At 38.5% G+C, this 18,051-nt stretch overlaps 1 pseudogene; it reads left to right on the forward strand.

The window, feature by feature from the left end:
- Positions 1 to 17,392, forward strand: part of LOC122346160 — a 31,740-nt pseudogene extending 14,348 nt beyond the window's left edge.
- The last annotated feature ends 659 nt before the right edge of the window (positions 17,393 to 18,051 follow it).

The raw sequence follows: 18,051 nt of genomic DNA on the forward strand, positions 1-18,051 counted from the left end.
AGAATAAGCTCCTTTTGTTGCGTCAGGAAAGCCTTTCAACTGAACTAATGTAATGTTCTTCTGTTCTCTGATGTATTAGTGAATATTCTTTCTTCATGTCGCGCCTGAACTTCACCCAGTACTAATTGTTTGTCGATTACTGACTTATTAGCCGACATCACAAGATCGCTCAGACAGCATTTTTTCTGCGCTTCACGCCGACATCGGCTCAGCCTCGGCAGTAGTTCGTAGCTTTAACGCCGATGGTCTTCGCTGAGGAGCCGGGCAGCTCCCAGACGAAGACCCAGGTCGTTGGTCGCAAACGCCGGGCGCCATCGCTTGCTAACGCGTGCCACAGAGCCTGGCGATATGGGGATTTCCCGCTGTGCGGTTAACCAGCCGAGCCGAAAGCTCTGGCATTGGTCACAGCTTAGTCGCGCATCGAATGCTTGGCGCGCCTTCAGAGGCGAAGAGAGTTGTTATTGCCGCGCAGCACCGTACCGGGAATGTTGGTATCGTGAATAAAAGTTACCGTTGATAGTTGACATCGTGCTCTGGGTTCAGATGGCCTGTTTCAATATTTCTACAGATACGCCGTACGCATTTTTGCAAGGAAACAAAAGTTTTCTCCAGTGGGATTGAACAGCGTTCAGGCTTTAAAAGTTTATTTGTTTGGCTTCGTAAAATATTGTATAATGAAAAGCGTAACATAAGTATCGTTTAGTTTGTTTGCGACAGCTGATGTACTTAGAGCTAGGATGCCGCCGCTAGCGAGCATCAATCCCAGTCGCCGTTAACAGCGCGTAGAAAGAAACAGACGCCATTGTGCGTTCATAACGCTTGCAACATAGAGATAATATTCATGCTTAATCTCGATAACGAAATAACTATTTAAAATCATTTAAATGCATTTCTCCAGTAACTAAAGCTGCGACTATTGTTCAGCTTATTTCAAAGCCAGCACTTTAAACACAGAAATACTTTTTCATCACCAGTTTTTTATTTATTTAGCCGCTGTTTATCCTTCCGCAGTGGGTTTTTCACCATTTACTGAGGCCCAGCATTAACATAGTTTAAGATAACTGAAATAAGACAGAATATATATTCATTTTTCACCGTGGTGCACAAAGAATGCGCATCAAAATATGAGATAACTTTTCATTGTTCTAGTATAAGTGATGTTTAAAACATGATTGTAGTTTGCTGTTATTAAGAACAACTATTGACTAGCAAGCCGCTCATATTCGACCGACTGTATTCAATACGAATATACCATGTTGAAACATATTTGCTGAGTTGCTTTCTTTAGTGGGAGAAGACCACATCGCTATCAACTTCCTCGATATGAACTTCAGGTTTATTTAATTGCCGTGATAAAGCCATATCACACTTGTGCCGTCGTTAGTTGCTTTCGAGATAAAGCACGCCGAACAATATTAAAAGATGTGCTTTTTGGGATTTAGTTTTCACTCTGATTGTTGTTGTAGTGAACTTTTGTGCCAAATACAATATTTTCAGCCCGCTTCAGCCATGTTATGTTCGCGTTCAATCATTCTCTTGATCCGCCTTTAGTTAAGTCGCGAGTCTCCGGCATCTGGCTCCGGCCGAGAGGTTGTCCGTGAAGCTCAAAGCTGATTCGACATTAGGAAGGACAATGACTTGTTGTTGAAACGTTATTCGCCATATAAATGCCATGCAAAGTTAATACCACAGCCTGCTCATAAGCCGAAAGCCTTCAATGTTAAATGTGTCAATATACCATAAATCTTCACGATTCAACAGTAACAGGCAGCCAACAAGCATGGTCGATGCGAAAGCCGATCGCTTAGTGAAATCGTTTCAAACTGTAGCGAATGCAGCTCATATGCCGTTTTAGCCCATATAGCGAGTGCAGAAGCTGGCATGTTGGCCTGCATTACAGATGTGACAATGAGATCAGCCCACGCAGAGCGAGATGACGCGGCATGGAGGACATGGTAGGTGGTTGGCGATCACGCCTCGTCGCCACCTTCTTCTTATGAGCGGATCGACCTGCGTTAAGTCAGACGCGTCAGCTTAACGGTTAGTTCGTTTTCGGCATTCGCTTTGTTTGAGTTAGTCGTAATAATACACGTTATTTAATGTTGTTTTGATCGTTGGCTTGACAGTTAAGTTCATTATTTATACATCGGCGTTTATGTGAAAGTTTGTGATATTTCACGCAGCTTTTGTCATCTAAAGCGCGCTCACCTTTGTGAAGGTAGCCTTTTAGATGTTAATGATTTATCAAATCTTACTATCATTTGAAAGCTTTTTATACTATTTATCTCTACATCTTCAGAAATATTTAAATATACTGTTTCTCAGGTTCTGTAGTTAATGTGAAATATTTATTTACAGTCTTAATACTGTAATAATTCATAATAGTTTATTATTAATACATTTTTTGTACATTTTAATATGCTTATGTTTATATTTTATATATATATATATATATATATATATATATATTTTATTATTTTTTAAATTTTTATTTATTTGTTATTAATTGAAGATAGCAGTAATATTAGTATATGTTATTGTTGAAGCTTATTATTACATTAGTTATTATCATCTTTTATAGCATATATATATATATATACATATATATATACATATATATACATATATATATATATATTTTTTTTTTTTTTTATTAATGTAAAATTAACAATATATATGTAATGATCTAATGCCGCGACAGCCCGAAAATCGATTTTCACATCATTGCTGGGAAAATCTTTGCAAACACGAATTTCCTTGTTTTTCGAGGCGTTCAGCTTACCTGAGTTTTGCGAACGAAAAGTCGCCAATAAGTTCATTCGAAATGACTTCAGCTTTTTCACACGCCAATTCAGTTTACGATAAGCCACGCAAAGTCTCCGCTCACAGGGTGGCATTCGTGTGCTTCATTGATGCACACAATGCTCGTTTTCGATCGCAAAGTGCATGTAGCATTTTATAGCGTAATCAACGCCGTTAATTAGTCATGAGTCATCGCAAAGAGGCTTATGACGGAATCGGAAACACATTTAAAAGAAATCGCGCTCATCTTCTCAAAGCCTCAGCTAACAGCCTAGAGTTCTCTTCAGCAGTCTGCAGAAGAGAGCTGCTGAAGAAAGCAACAAGGCCAAATCACATGCCTGTCAGTGAAATATTTCACTGCCACAACATCGAGGTAAAATGACAGCCGCAAAGTGTAAATACGATTTCGAGGCTGGCCGTGATGAAAGAGAAGAGCCTGCGAACACTGTAGGCTTTCATGGTGGTAAAATAAAATGTAAATGCTGTTTGAATCATTCAGTGTCACCTGACAGTCGTCAATATTGCTGTGTAAGACTGATGTTGTGGTCGAGATGAAATACAAAAATGAAAGTGAGCGCCAGTTCAGTCGATTTTCTGAATGATCCAGATTATTGAAGAGGTGCCGTGATAATGTCATCAGAAGGTTACATCGGTAATCTGTTTTACTTCATTGCCTATTTTACTGCAAATAATTTCATTGTATTTTTTTGTTCAAATAAAATATTTAAAGTTACAATTCTTAATTATTTTTTATTTAGAGTAGTTTGTTTTAGCTTAAATGTAGCTAAAATAACATCTCAATCATTAAAAGTTCACCAATTCCTCTGTACTATTATAGTGCAGGGGAAGTTTTGATTACTTGTTTAATAGATTTTTATTTGTTTTTTGTGGCAGAAAATGCATCAGCAATATAGATATAGCAATGTTATTAGAGCAAATAATAGTAATATTATATCTGTCTGATTTTCCTGTTAGTTCTTTCGATGTTTCTCGATTATTCCTGCTGTTTTATCTTTCTCTTCACAGAGTGGTAATAGTGTAGTGTCGTGAGCAGTGACGCCGCCGAAATTGTCGCACAAAAGCGTTGCTTTTACGTGCCAACAGTTGTTGCGCCCGTGTCAAGCTGTTGCAGCGACAAAGTGTTCCCATAGAGCGTAGTTAAGCTTTTGTTAAACATTGATGGTATATATCATGGCTAGTGTGTTGCTGCTTAAAATGTTTACTTGTGTTTAGCTGAAACAAAAATGGAAAACTTCTTACCACCATGCCAGCCTGTGCATTCACACAAGCAAATAGTTTTCGAATTATCGCTCTGAATGAAGAAAATTATCAATTAAAATAATGGTATGTTTGATATTGGGTTGTTGTTTCACACGCAAAATGTTATACTAGTTTTTTTACCTGTTTTCTAGTTAAAAACAATAAAAAATAAAAACAATGATTTTGAGTAACAACAACATCGAAATAATAAAATATACTTGCCGTTGGTTGCCGAATTTTACCAAAAATATTATAACGTCTTCACAGTTTCATTAACTGAGTTACAATGTTAAACACCGGTCCCATAGCAATGAGATTCGGTTTGCATCTGAATAATCAAAATAAATGTTCGTTATTCATCAAATTCAACAATATCATGACAACCGAAATAGCACGTGCTCATTCTAACAACTTAGTAAACATGTTGTTGCAATAGCGATTTGAACTGCCTGAATAATGCAGGAAGATCAAGCCCTCAGCTTTGGTTATGAATTTCATCGTAAAGATTCAGTTCTTTTCTTTAAAATAACAATCAAATAAAATAAATAACACGCTTGACGTTTAGCAAAGCGCCATTTAACAGTTTTTCAAAATACTGTTCTTCTCAATAACAATTATTGACGTGTTGTATCTGTTTTTTTTCACGTTTGTCATTTGTTGTTTTTCTGAAAATGTCGGTTAACAGTCAGTCGCAGCCCAGGTCGAACTGTTGAGCTGGGAGGTGGCTGGTTATACAGCGCAGCCTTCGATGCAAGATATTTTGAAGCCGTGAAAATACCTGAAACATTACCGTGCAACCAATTTTCATATACGTAAGATCGACCTTTTAGTGTTGCGACTGTTATGCCATTGTTTCGACAGCAAAGCGCCGAGCAGCAATGCATGCGCAAATTCGTAGCCAGACAGTCTCTGCTGTTAACAGCCGTCGCGTCCATCGCGTTACGCCAAGCTGGTCCTGGCAGGTATCACGATGGCAGTTTTAGCAGAGGAATTTAACACAGTTCAGCCACGGCGGTGGCGCCCTTCTGGCCGCAAACTGCCGATTGCTTGCAGACACGGTCGCAGTCGCAGCGCAAAGCGAAACATCGACAATGCTCATGAAGACGCGTGGCGCGCACGCCGCCGCCGTTATGAAGCGCAACGAGAGGCGTCTTTCAGCTTCGCGTTTACGTGTTCAGCTGAGGTTTTGTTACCACGCGGCCTGAGTAGGCATGAGCTGATGCATTTTTCTTTCAGAAATACGCAGTTTACAGTTTCAGATGATAACGCGTTTTCTCCGCGGAAGACAAGTCTCAGCCGCACGCCGCTTTCGTGATTATTGAAAGTTTCATCAAATGCATTTTCCGCGTTTCCTGAATCAGTTTATAGCCTCGACGTTCAGCACAGCGTAAAGACGCAAAAAGCCAAACGGTGTTTTAAACTGTTGATAACAATGTAGCATCGCCACAAACAAATCATCTCTTTTTAGGCGAACCTTGCGCCCAGCGAACCAGCAGTTTTGTGAAACATGACACAAGGTGTTATTTCAGGACGTCGCCAAAGTTTATTTAACAGTTTGTAATTGAATTATTATATTGAAGTGTTGAGGACTTGTTCTTTCAAGAGATCAGTCATCTCGCTTTTCTCCAAAGGAGCTAACTGTGTGCCACTATGCTTCAGCGTAACTTCTCGTCGCCAGTTATCGCCAGTTTTCTAATACGAATGACACGATACTGTTTCATTTACTGTCAAATAGTAACAGTTCGCAGTTGAGTGGCGAGGTCACGCCTATCTGAAACTAAAAATAGTAGCTAGTTTATCAAAATACGTATGCCAGTATTTAAAAGCACTTTTATGCCTCAGTGGTAGGGTCGATAAGCAGGGTTGTTTAGGAAAGACTAGTGAGAGCTGCAGGTTGTCGCCCTCCGTGCCTCTCTATTTCAGAGCCTGGACAGACAAAACAGAGGAAGTAGATATTCAAAGATAATGCCGCATAGCATGCAGAGCTGCTCGGGCAGATAGGACATAATTTGTAGATTTATAATGCTGCATCACAGTCATGGCGAGCCAGCCCAAAGCATGGCGCAGCCGGGTACATCGACCCTGAGGTTACCGACACAGGCATACCACACCAGCGGCTACAAAAAGTCAAATGTCTTTCGAAGCTGCCGCCACTGAAGGTTTATAACATACAGGCTAATACATACATAACCTGAATGCAACGATAAAAGTGTCCGCCAGATGCCCAACTGCAAATCAGGAAGCCATTTTCCACTTTCTTCCAAGGCCCTATTCGCTCTGCATATATGCAGCATTATTTGCAAAATAAAGGTGGATATTTTAGTCATCTCGCGACTCTTCTCGGCATCACTCAACTCAAGTTTCCGAATCGAGAGAGAGCTGGAGGACGTAGCCTGGCCGCTGGCTCACTTCCTCCTCCGCCTTCCTCCGCTGCCTTCCCGCGCCTCCTCCTGAAGGGAGGCAGCAGCCCACCTGCTTCACCGCCAAAGAACGTCGCTGTAGAGATAGTGCTTTTAAATGCAACGCGATGCTTATTTTGACATTAATTCATCGTTATTTTAAGTTTGGAATGGTTTGTTTCTACCACCCTCCAAACTTGTACGATTTGTTTTTTCTTCTGTATCGTGAAATGAACCCGAAAGTAAATATTTGTATTTAAATTTACGTCGCTTAAAAGCGCTGGCAGAAGAAAGGAAGTTATGCAATATAATTAAAAACATACTTTAATTTTTAAGTTAACTATCTTTGGAGAAAGCAGATATTGGACTGCTTCTTCTTGAGAGAAAGAAACTAAGTCCTCGTAAATATATTATATTAATCTAATTACAAACTGTTAATAGGAGCTGGCGACGCCTCAGTCTGGCTTAGCACTGCTGTTTCTCACAAAAGCATCTTTGATGGCCTCCTTAGATAAAAAGGCTCCTATAAAGAGATGGTTACAGCACATGCAATAACGTGTGTATAGTGGTGGAAGCCAGTTAAATACGCTTAGTTTTTACGCCTACTGGTACTTAGGCATCGAAATGCATAAACATTTAGTCTTAGAATTTATGGAAAATTTGCATTTGTTGGTCACAGAGCTCAAATAATAATACACAAAGCCAGCGAAAAACAGGGACCCGGTGTTATTCTTAACGTCCTTGAAAACACGTATCATCGCAGAACTTATGGGCAACTCTGTTCTGGAAAAGAAACGAGTACATCGGGCCACGATTCACCAAGGTCAGTGCAAAAGGCACAAAATAGCTGAACAAAAGCTCTCGGAGCAGGGCATGAGAACGAAGACCTTATCCTTCGTGACCGCGCCACTGAAAGCGGAGCCAGCTACCACTGCATTTTTCCCTTCAAAATGCCAGCTCGCGAGAACGAGTATGAATATTTCAGCATCTGCCACGGCTCGGTTCACGCAAATGCCAACCAGCGGCGACAGAGAGGGATGCGACGACAGCACTCTCGCCTGTGGTGAGACTGTAGCAATTTCTCACAAACAAATGCACGTGATGCCTGCCAGGTTGAACCGCACGCGGCGAGACGCAGGCGCGTAAGTGAAACAAATAGATAAATGTCAGACTTGATGCAAGAACACAGTTTATACGCATGCATTGCGACGCTTTTTAATCCAATCAGGAGCTGTGAAAATAGCTCAGTCCTTGTACTAAAAGCACAAGTACTTTACATTATGAATGAAAATTGGATTAATGATGTAATGGTGGCGATCACAGAATTGATACCTTACTTTTACGCCAAAATGTCTAAAGATTTCACATCGAGAAGGGTTTTCACCGCTGTAAAAAAATAATAATAATTACCCTCCCAACTCAACAGATTTGGTATTTGCAAAAAGAGATGCATTTACATTGTTGGTAATGACAGCCAGAAAACAATTCACTCAGGCCGATGAAAAATTTAGACGCAACACGTCAATGGAACATTTGAGTTGGGATAGACAAATTATTTCGGAAAATGAGTTAAATGAAGGCGCTACTTTAAAACGATCAAAATAATTCGCCAGTTGGGAAATCTAGATAACTTATTTCTATTTGACAATGACCGGATTTAAAAGAAAAAAATCAAATACAGCAGTAAATTCCTGTAAATTTACTCGAAAAAAAATATGAATTGTCGCTCTCAGAATTCCCGCATTACTTCAAATTTATTTGAATTTGACGCTTTTCCTTTTAAAATCATTATTCTTCTTTTTCTTATGTTACACTCTAAGCGTTGCGCTAAATTAAAACTTTTATTGCATATTTCAGTTTAACGTCTCACCATGATGGTGTTTAGCTGTGTGAAAGATACTGAGCAGTATATTTATATTTCTTCATCGGTGTATTTAAAGATACAACCAGATCCTCAGTACTTTAATAGGTTGGTGTTTTTAACATTATATCGTTAATGAAAACTGTAGAAGTTGAGTTACAATATTTTTACTGTAAAATTCTTGGCAAACTACTGTAAATTGTATTTATTTTTTCAGTGTTGTTCTATGTCTATAAAATCAGCTGCTTTTTTATTTTTATTTGTTTTAGCTAGAAAAAAACAAGATTAAAAAAACTAAGTATGAAAGCATTTTGCAGTGGACAACTATCCCAAAGTAACGCTCTGTCTAAACATACCATTTTATTTAAATTGCATGATTTTTCATTCTTTGTCCAGACAGTCGAAAATAGACTAGAAACTGTTTGCTTGTGTGAAGAAAATCACACAGGTTTGGAAATAACATGAGGGTGAGTGAAAAGAGATTTTCCATTTTTATTCCAGTCAATAAATGATCAGAGCTTACAAACATGCATATGCATGTGTTATATGCAATCCATGATTTGGCAAAGCTAACTACAGCATTCAGAATCACATATAAACTGGCAAATGTTATTAACATGCACATAACAATAATTAGTACACAGCAGGAAACCTGTCCCTGTGCGGCGAAGAGCTCCCAAAGAACTGCGCCCCCTCTTCCACCCACCACTTTGGTGCTCACTTTCAGGAGAAGATAAAACAACGGGAATGAATCAGAGAACATCATTTCATCAGGAAGGTTATGGGAAAATCAAGATAGGATTGCCAGAATATTATAATGCTATATACACATTGCTTTATAATGCCATGTTATGTTCAGCCAATATTTTCACCACAAAAATAAATAAATAAATAAAAATCTATTAAATAAAATGTCAAAAACTCCTGCACTGCAAACTCTAAGTACAAAAATGATTAAATTAACTTTTTAAGTGATTAATTTATTTTAGCTACATTTAATAAAAATAAATATATATAAAATAAAAATAATTAAAAAATTAGTTCAACTTTAAATATTTTTTATTTAAATGCTAAAAATGCAATAAATTGTTTGCATTAAAAAAATAAACAGTAAGAGTAAATGAGTTTTTCAGTGTACCTTCTGATGGCACTGATTTGTCAGGCATCATTATCTTCAATGTCACACGATCTCAGAAATCATTTGAATATTTTACGCCAAGAAATTTCATTTTTCATTTTTCTTAATTTTTCACATCTCATTTTATTAATATCAGTGTTACTGCTAATGTGGCAACTGTAATCATTTTTATTGAAGACTTGACACACGGAAAGTGATTCAAAATATATTTCATTTATTTTTACCCTCTGAAATGCAATTATCTGCAAATGCTACATAACTTCATCACACACTTGTCGATGACATCTTCTTTGCAATATCATTTACCGTGACATATTTAATCAGCAAAGTGCAAAATTGACATTTCTAATGTTTTGTAGGTATGGTTTGTTTTGCCAATTTATTGTTTAGCCTTCAAAAGCAGCCTATAAATGCAAAGGTAAGTGGCGCAAATGAGGCAGGACTTAGAATGACCCGCTGAACCTGAGAGATGGCACGTTCTTTAAATGTGACATCTGTCATAGAACTTGCTTGCACGCGTGAATCGCCTGACTTTAATTAACGCGCTGGTTTGCAATCTGCGCCGCCTCATACTTTTTACTCAGATGCAGAAACGGAGCAGTGTGTGGAGTCTGTGAGAGCACTCATGATAAAGCCTCGCACTCGCTTCCCGTGGAAGAATGTGGAGGCTTTCAGAATTCAGGATCACATCGGGCTTCAGAGATCTTCGCTGGCGCCTGGTAGAAAAAACACAAGTCATTTCAGGATGGTTTATTGGCAGACAGCGATAGAAAATGAGAATTAAAACACGGGCCGCAGAATCCAGAGAAGATTCACAGGAAGCTCATTACAGACACAGTGCTTAAAGTTTTTCCACTTAGTGATAAGCAATGAAGATCTACAGTTTTTTCAGGCTGCGCTAAAGATGTTGTTGCACAGCAGTTAGATCATTACATACAGGCTTGCTTCATTTTTCATTTAATAAAAAAAAAAATATGAGAGTATATATATATATATATATATATATATATATATATATATATATATATATATATGTAAAGATGATAATAATAATAATAATAATAAATATGTATGTATATATAATACACAAGGTCATTCAATTAATGGACAAAATGTAAATAAAATTTAAAATATTAAATATATGGTTATATATATATATACATATATATAAAATATAAACATAAATGATTAAAATGCACAAAAAATGTATTCACTAATCACAAGTAATTTATTAGTTGTTACAATTAATTAAGTTTGTAATAAATAAATATTTTCATATTAACCCTGATTTTAATAATACAGAAGACGGCATATTTGCATATTTTTACTATTTTATTAAATTTCAGATGTGTTTCATAATATAAAGGCTTTCAAAATGACAGTAAAATTTGTGCCATCATTTTAAAATGACTAAAGGGCCTCCACGTTTCACAAAGATTGAGAAAATGACTGGGTGAAACTAAAACACGCAGAAATCAAACTTCACATAAACCCATTGTACAAATGTCGACTTAGCTGTGCCTTTAATGCATGCGCATGTGCGCGTGACGCAGCGACAAAACATTAAATGCGATGCATTATTGTATCTTTTTTCAAATAAAGGCGAATGCTCAAATAAACCGAACGCAGTTCGCCGTTAAAGCGTATCCTGTGAAATAACACGGGCCAGTTCCATCTCATAAAGAGAAAAGAGGAAAAAAGAGACAGAGGCTGGAAGAGCGTGTCCTTTCTCGGGCAGAGGTCTGTGCTCTGGCTGCTCCCCTCGCTCGTGTCCTCCTATGCCCCTTAACCACATCCTCGCTCCCTGCTGATAGATGATCTCATTTGCAGTAAATCTGCTTCTGTGTCTGGTTTCAGATGATGCCAGAAAGCTCTGCCTCCGCCGTTTCAAGGTTCTCCGCTGGGCCTAAAGGCCACAGCATATGAGCCGCGCATTTAAACACAGTTTAGAGAGCGGTTCCCTTAAAGAGCGAATCGACTTCGCATCGACCATGCTTGGTTACCGAAACGCACACAATGCCGTATGTTGAATCAATGAGGTTTATGGATTATGCTGACACGATTACATGCATTTTGAACCAGTGAGGCTTCAGCTATGAGCAGAGCTAGACCTTTTGATGGTTTTTATTTAGCATTTTATATAATGAGGCAAAGCTTCCAACAACAAGTCATTTGTCCTTCCACAACAGTCAGATCAAACTCTGGTTTGAGCATATTTCACGGTTAATATACAGTCAAGGTGGGATGCAGGTTTCACGGGCTTAACTTAAAAGATGGATCAAGGATGATTAGACCACGGGCACCCAGCCTTAGCAGATTTGAGACAGATGTTGTGGTTGGTAGAGGCCTTTAAGAAAGTTCCACGAATAGCAACAAATAATCATCAAAGTGAAATCACAAATCCTAAAACGCATCTTACGTCGCTAATCATTTTTGTTTCAAGGCCGCTTATGCCTCGAAACGCTTTAGTACAATATCACTTACTTAACGCAGATGTGATTATGGTTTTATGCAGCAGATTATTAAAACCTGAAGTTTAATATCGAGAGTTTTAGACGCCATGTGTCTGTATTTTCAAAGAAAAGGTCTAAACAAATGCGCCTTAGCAGCTAAGAGGGTGTTCATTATTATTGAATGAACCGGTCATGATTCACTCACGCAGAGCCGCTGAATCAACTTGTTCAACTAACTGATTCAATGGCAACGACTTTCACATTTTAATCATGTTTTTTAAACATCTATACCTCGAGATAATTGTGCTATCTCATAACATTACGCAATTAAGCTTTGTGCCACCACAGTAGTGCAAAAATGGATATATAATTGTCTAATTTTTCTGATTATATTTAAAATATGTTAATGGGCATTTTCACAAAAGAGTATACATTCAAAGAACAGAAAATACCTACACTGAGGTTAAAAATTAAACAAGCTGTAAACAACAAATAAAAACAAATTGGTGGAAAATTAATTTCTTGTGACTGATCAGAAAGTGCTTTTATTTAAATAAAAATAAGACAATAAGTGCATAGCTTTGATTCATAGATGTGCATTTAGAAATGATTTAAAATAGTTGTTTTGTTAGCATCCGGAAAGTTAAACATGAATGAAAATTCATCTCTAATATTTGCAAACTCCTTCAAGAGGGCATTTACCGGACCAGCTTTAGCGAAAGGCCTGAAGCAGCTTTCTCGCGCTGTTGAAACGACGCCTTTAAAGGGTTCAGTATAAAACAACAAACGACGCATCTTACAACACCGCTTCAGAACATCAAATGCTCCTTGTGGGCAAATACAACGCATATGCTCGCTTCATTGTTTGAGAAATGAGCACACAGGTGGCAAATAAAAAGCACACCACAGGAAACACAAAGGACATCGGTTTAGTCTATCCTTGAGAAGCCTGCTTCGGACGCAAAATGAATGCTGCATAACAACCGATTATGCAATCAGAATGTTAAACAGACCATCTGGGAGAATAGCTTTAAGATATCGGTGAAATATCAAACGGTGCTTACAATTGCATTACAGCATCTTTACATTACTAGTTGCCACGCTACCTAATAACAACTTCTTCCGTCACTTTAAATACAGAGAACAATAAAGCGTAAATCTGTCTGCATGATCAACGTATGATAATGCATGCAGGAGCTTATAGCCCGGCACCCGCTAACATTGTAAAGTCCTTACAACGCGCAGTCTCTGTAGCTGGGCTAAGGCATGTGTTAGAGGCCGGTTACACAGCTGAGGCCCACACGGTTTCAAACCACCTCGTTTCTTGCGATGGCCCAAAGCCACTGGGAGCGCGCCGAGCCTCAGCGGGACTAGAAAGCATCCTTCAGCGCAAAAGCCACAGGCGGCCTCAGTGAACAGGCTGCCTCGGCTGAAGCGGAAGAGGTGCTGCCCTTATCACAGGTGATGCTGTCGGTGTTGCTAATCTGCTCCGCGTCCATGTCCATTAAGAGTAATTGGAGTACTTTAGTCGGCAGGATCGCAGACAGATGGTACGTCATGAGGTGAGGAGAGTCGGACATCATACCATGAGAGAAAAAGTTCACTAATCACATCAGAGTCAAAGAGGACGGTACAGGTGTTCAGTTTAAAGAGGCTCCCAGCTACTGGCGAACATTCTGTTATAAAGTCAGCTGGTGTTTAATAACGTTAGCACAAAGACTTCATTTGTATCATTTTTTTAGAAACATTTTAATTGGTATTTAATATAATATTCTGTAAATTATAAAATGAAATGTTGGCGACGCTTTTGGGTAATAGGGAAACACTTATTTAACTCAAAATTCCCCAATTTTCACTGTCATTAAATTTTCTGTTTATTTACCTTAAGGCAGTTGTTAAGTTTACATATGGGGGCAGATCAGGACAGAACACGGCATTGATATCACCAGAAACCAGCGTTAAGAGACCCTAAATGTTTTCTTTAATACGCTATGCAAACTGGAGGACTTTCAGAATTTAGAAAATCCAATTCAAATGGAATATCAAACATTTTGCATCGGGCTTTGATTCTTTTTTGTCAGCTAATCCGACTTGCACCTGGAGCAAAAGAAGTGTATTTTAATGAAACTAGCGAGAGCGTGCTTCCAGCCACAGGCTTAACCTTAACGAGACAGAGGGAATCTCACACAAACTTCATTAGGGTAAGTCATACAGATGCAGAGGTGACCAGAGCAGGAGTTATAAATCTTGAGACTGTAGCCGCTGATGGACAGGAGTGAGTGTGTTATAGGGGAGGCAGGTGAGCTGTATACAGGCAAAAGCTCATCAGCATTGACTGGAGATCAGGTATGATCGTGGCCACTTTCACTGCCATAGCATTAGCATTATTTTACATTTCTTTAAGATCTGACTGATTTACATTACAAGCTATCAGAATTTCATTACATAAATATCAGCAGCTGCCCCAAATTGAGCTTTATTTGATGAAGCCATAAACCTTTACTTTGCCGTTGTCGCCAAGCTGAATGTTATGAGCTCAATATTATATATATAACCATGAATGCCATATAAATAAATGACATGTATGTCGTTTCTATGCAGCATAGTGGCAGGAAAATATTAAAAATCCTCTAAACATCTAAATACCTCACTCATGGTATTTTTAATTTTTTCTATATTTTTCTATGTCATACCATAGACACAGTCCTATGCATTTATGCATATGTTTATGTATTTTGAAAATATAGGCCAATTTACTGTCCTTGGTCCAGCTCTTAGAATTAAACCCATTAAACCGATCTTGTACATGCATATGCTGTCTTGGCAGAGATCGTAGTACCTTGTCTGCTTGTCCCAGATAATTGTGATGAGGTTCTGCTTCCAGGTGAAGACCCAGTGCATTCTCAGCACAAAGCACGGTCCGAGGAACCGTGAGACTTATGGTCAGCGGTTCCGTTCGCGCCCAAATCTCTCCCGGCAAAACACCACATTCTACACGCCTTTTCCGCTTGCAGGATCCAGAATCTGAAACAGGCCTGAAACGCCATTTCCACTGCTCAGTTTAGAGAAGAACAACTTATCGTTTGTTAAAACATAATGGATTATCACACTACTATCCTAAAGAGTCCGTTAGTATGGCTTTGAGTAAAAATTTTTAAATGAATACGTGGTGGATTAAATTGATCGGAAAGCTACAGTAAATGTATAATTTTACGTGAATTAATAAATACGCTATTTCAAATTATTAATGCTATCTGTTAGTACTTCTGTTCATTAAAAAGAAATGCATCAGTGCGACATTTCAAAATTTCCATTAAAACAGCTATATTTTAACAATATTTCACTTTATCGCAGTTAATTAAATTCATGCAGCTTTGTAAGACTTCTCTTTCTCGCAAAATACAATAAAAATGCACCAATCCTCAGACTTTTCAACGCGTGTTCATGATATACTCAGGCATATAAAAGCTGCAGCGAAACTCAGCCCAAGGCCAATGCTTGTCTCAGTGGTAACAAGATGATTAAAAACCAGCCTCAACTCTGTCTGGACCCACGTTATTTGAAACTATGCTGGATGGATTATTAGCACAGTTGTGCATCATAAACATATTGCTCTAGGCCAAACTATAAGTTTAAAATAACAAGCCTTTACAGTAACACTTAATATTCAATTATACATTCAAATGCAATAGTGAATATTAACAGAACCCGAACGCCACAATAAAAGGTGTCGTAGCAAAATATAATAAGAGCAGCCATACAAGGCACTGAGATTGGCAGGAGTTGGCTGCACTAGCCCATTAAAGAAAGTCCCCAGCGCTTTCCCTACGACTTCCAGGAAATAAAGTTAACAAGCACTTAGGGACGCCTTCACAACCTCTGCACAGACACCAACACTTTAATAGTTTCTACATCGCCATTAACGCATCAGTTCAATAAAAAGCTTTTGCCTGTCAGTACAAGCAGGCTTCGCTGGCCAGTTCAAGCCTCACCAAAACAGCTATTTGTTGCTTTCTTAGATCTATTGGTCATCCCAATTAGCATCTTCCTGCAGGAGCCTCCACCTTTCCAGCAGCAGATTGAACTACCAGTCATCACTTGCTTCCTACATTCTCCTCGCCTGGCATCACGGTGCTTGTAAGTAAAACACAGGAGACTATATATAAATGGCGTTCAGGTGCCCGACGCCACATCTGGGTCGCTGCGCGGCAGAGCTTTATGATCGTTTCATGTGGCTGGACTTTTTGGATTTTTCGTTGCGGCGGATGCTATCGTAGCCTCCATCCAGGCCTCAGTATTACCAAGTGGATGTGTTCTGGAGTCCCTGAGCTGCAGATGGCCCAGTGTAATCTTTAACCAGCATTACGGCCTGCTCTCCGCTATTGGACCCTCAAGACCTCAGCTGGGTGGAAGGCGTCTCTTCAGAAGGCTGGGGACGCTGCCTTGGGTTCGGTACTTGCAAGACACGGCTGCTCGCTCAGGCCCGGACGGCACATGTCTGCTGAGGCGGGAGATGAGCGGAGGGGTGTCGGAGGTGGTTGGTGAGATGTGCAAGTGGAAATTGAGCTTTGGACGCCAATCACTTCGCCCTCTGAGATCAGTGCTCAAGATACAGGATGGACTTTTAGTAGTTGGAGGTATGGCTGATGTAGACTACTGCAGATAAACTGACATATTTATTGTGTATATATAAACACACATCTTATAAATGTAATGGTAACACATGTGTATATATATTTAATAAATATATGCTGTGCTACAGCACTTCTGGTACTTTATGTATAATTTTGTATTGTCAGCCAAATGACGCTATTGATTTATCTACAATCGCATTTTTAATTCTTAAGAAATATAAACTGCAAAAATACATAAACAGCTCTTCTTCTTGAGATGAAGGTAATAATCTCTCAACTTTATCTGTAGGAAAGCATGAGGAAAGGCAAGATGAGCATGGCTACATTACTAGATGTTTTACAAGAAAATACACGTAAGTGTTAATAAGCATAACGCTCAAAAATACAGTTAAAAATTGTGAAAACTGTTAAACGGTAAACTTTTAAAATTGTATGTATGTTTGTGATGGGAAAGTTGATTTTTTAGTTTTATAATCATTACTGATCCTTTAGAAATCAAGTGGTGACATACTGATTTGCTGCTATATTATTTTTTATTGTTATAAATAATATATATATATTTTTTTAGGATTCTGTGATTTATCTATATGCTATATATGTTCTTGCTAAGTAATAATACTTTCTTTTTTTTAAATTTCTTCAAATGGTAGTGCTAAAGGGTCTATTTTAGCACAGTGTGTGTGACATGTCCACAAAGCCGATGATCAATAAAACAAATTAATGAGATTTTTTTTTTTTTTCAAGTCTTCCGGGTATGCTTGAGGCTGGGAAAGTCTCCAGTCGCGCTGTCCGCCGATGGGATTCTTACAGTGGAAGCACCATTACCCAGCATTCCCTCCCTCTGATGTCGATATCTCCCCATTCAGGTATTGATTAGTTCTGACAGCTGTTTAATCCGTTAATCACACAGTCTGAACATTTTCACTTATTGAAGCTCAGAATTAGGCTCCGAGTGTTCTGGGCGGCATGCATTGCACTTGTTTATAATATATCACCATTACGTTTAAGTGGCGCTTTCTGTCATTCATGGTGAAATGGCACCATTATTATCATTATTGAAAACTTTTCTGGTAAATCCAAGTAAACACTACACATCCATCCACCGATGCCTAATTGGTTTTGTATAAAAGCTAGACACATCGCAGGTAGAGTAACTGTCTCCCAGGAGCTGTTAGCATATAAGCTGACAGCAATTCTAAGTTTGCAGGGCAAACTAAGGCATAATACAGGCATGGAAGAAAATAAGACAAAAGGTCTTTTCGAAACCTATTATTTCAATTATTTTGTTGTTCTATATTATTGCATGGGACACTCAAATTAACTTGTCTAGCTTTAGCAATAACAGATCTTGTTTACCCGTTGCTTGTCGGCTGCAAACCAAAAATGTTTTTTCACATTAAAAGCAAAGAGGATTTCAGAAATAATTAGAGGTGTAATGATTCTACAATACCGTAAACGTCAAATGCCAAATTTAAAGTCAGTTCATAAATTAATCACCTAGCAA

Source organism: Puntigrus tetrazona, chromosome 5 (assembly GCF_018831695.1).
Source record: "Puntigrus tetrazona isolate hp1 chromosome 5, ASM1883169v1, whole genome shotgun sequence".
Lineage (NCBI taxonomy): Eukaryota > Metazoa > Chordata > Actinopteri > Cypriniformes > Cyprinidae > Puntigrus > Puntigrus tetrazona.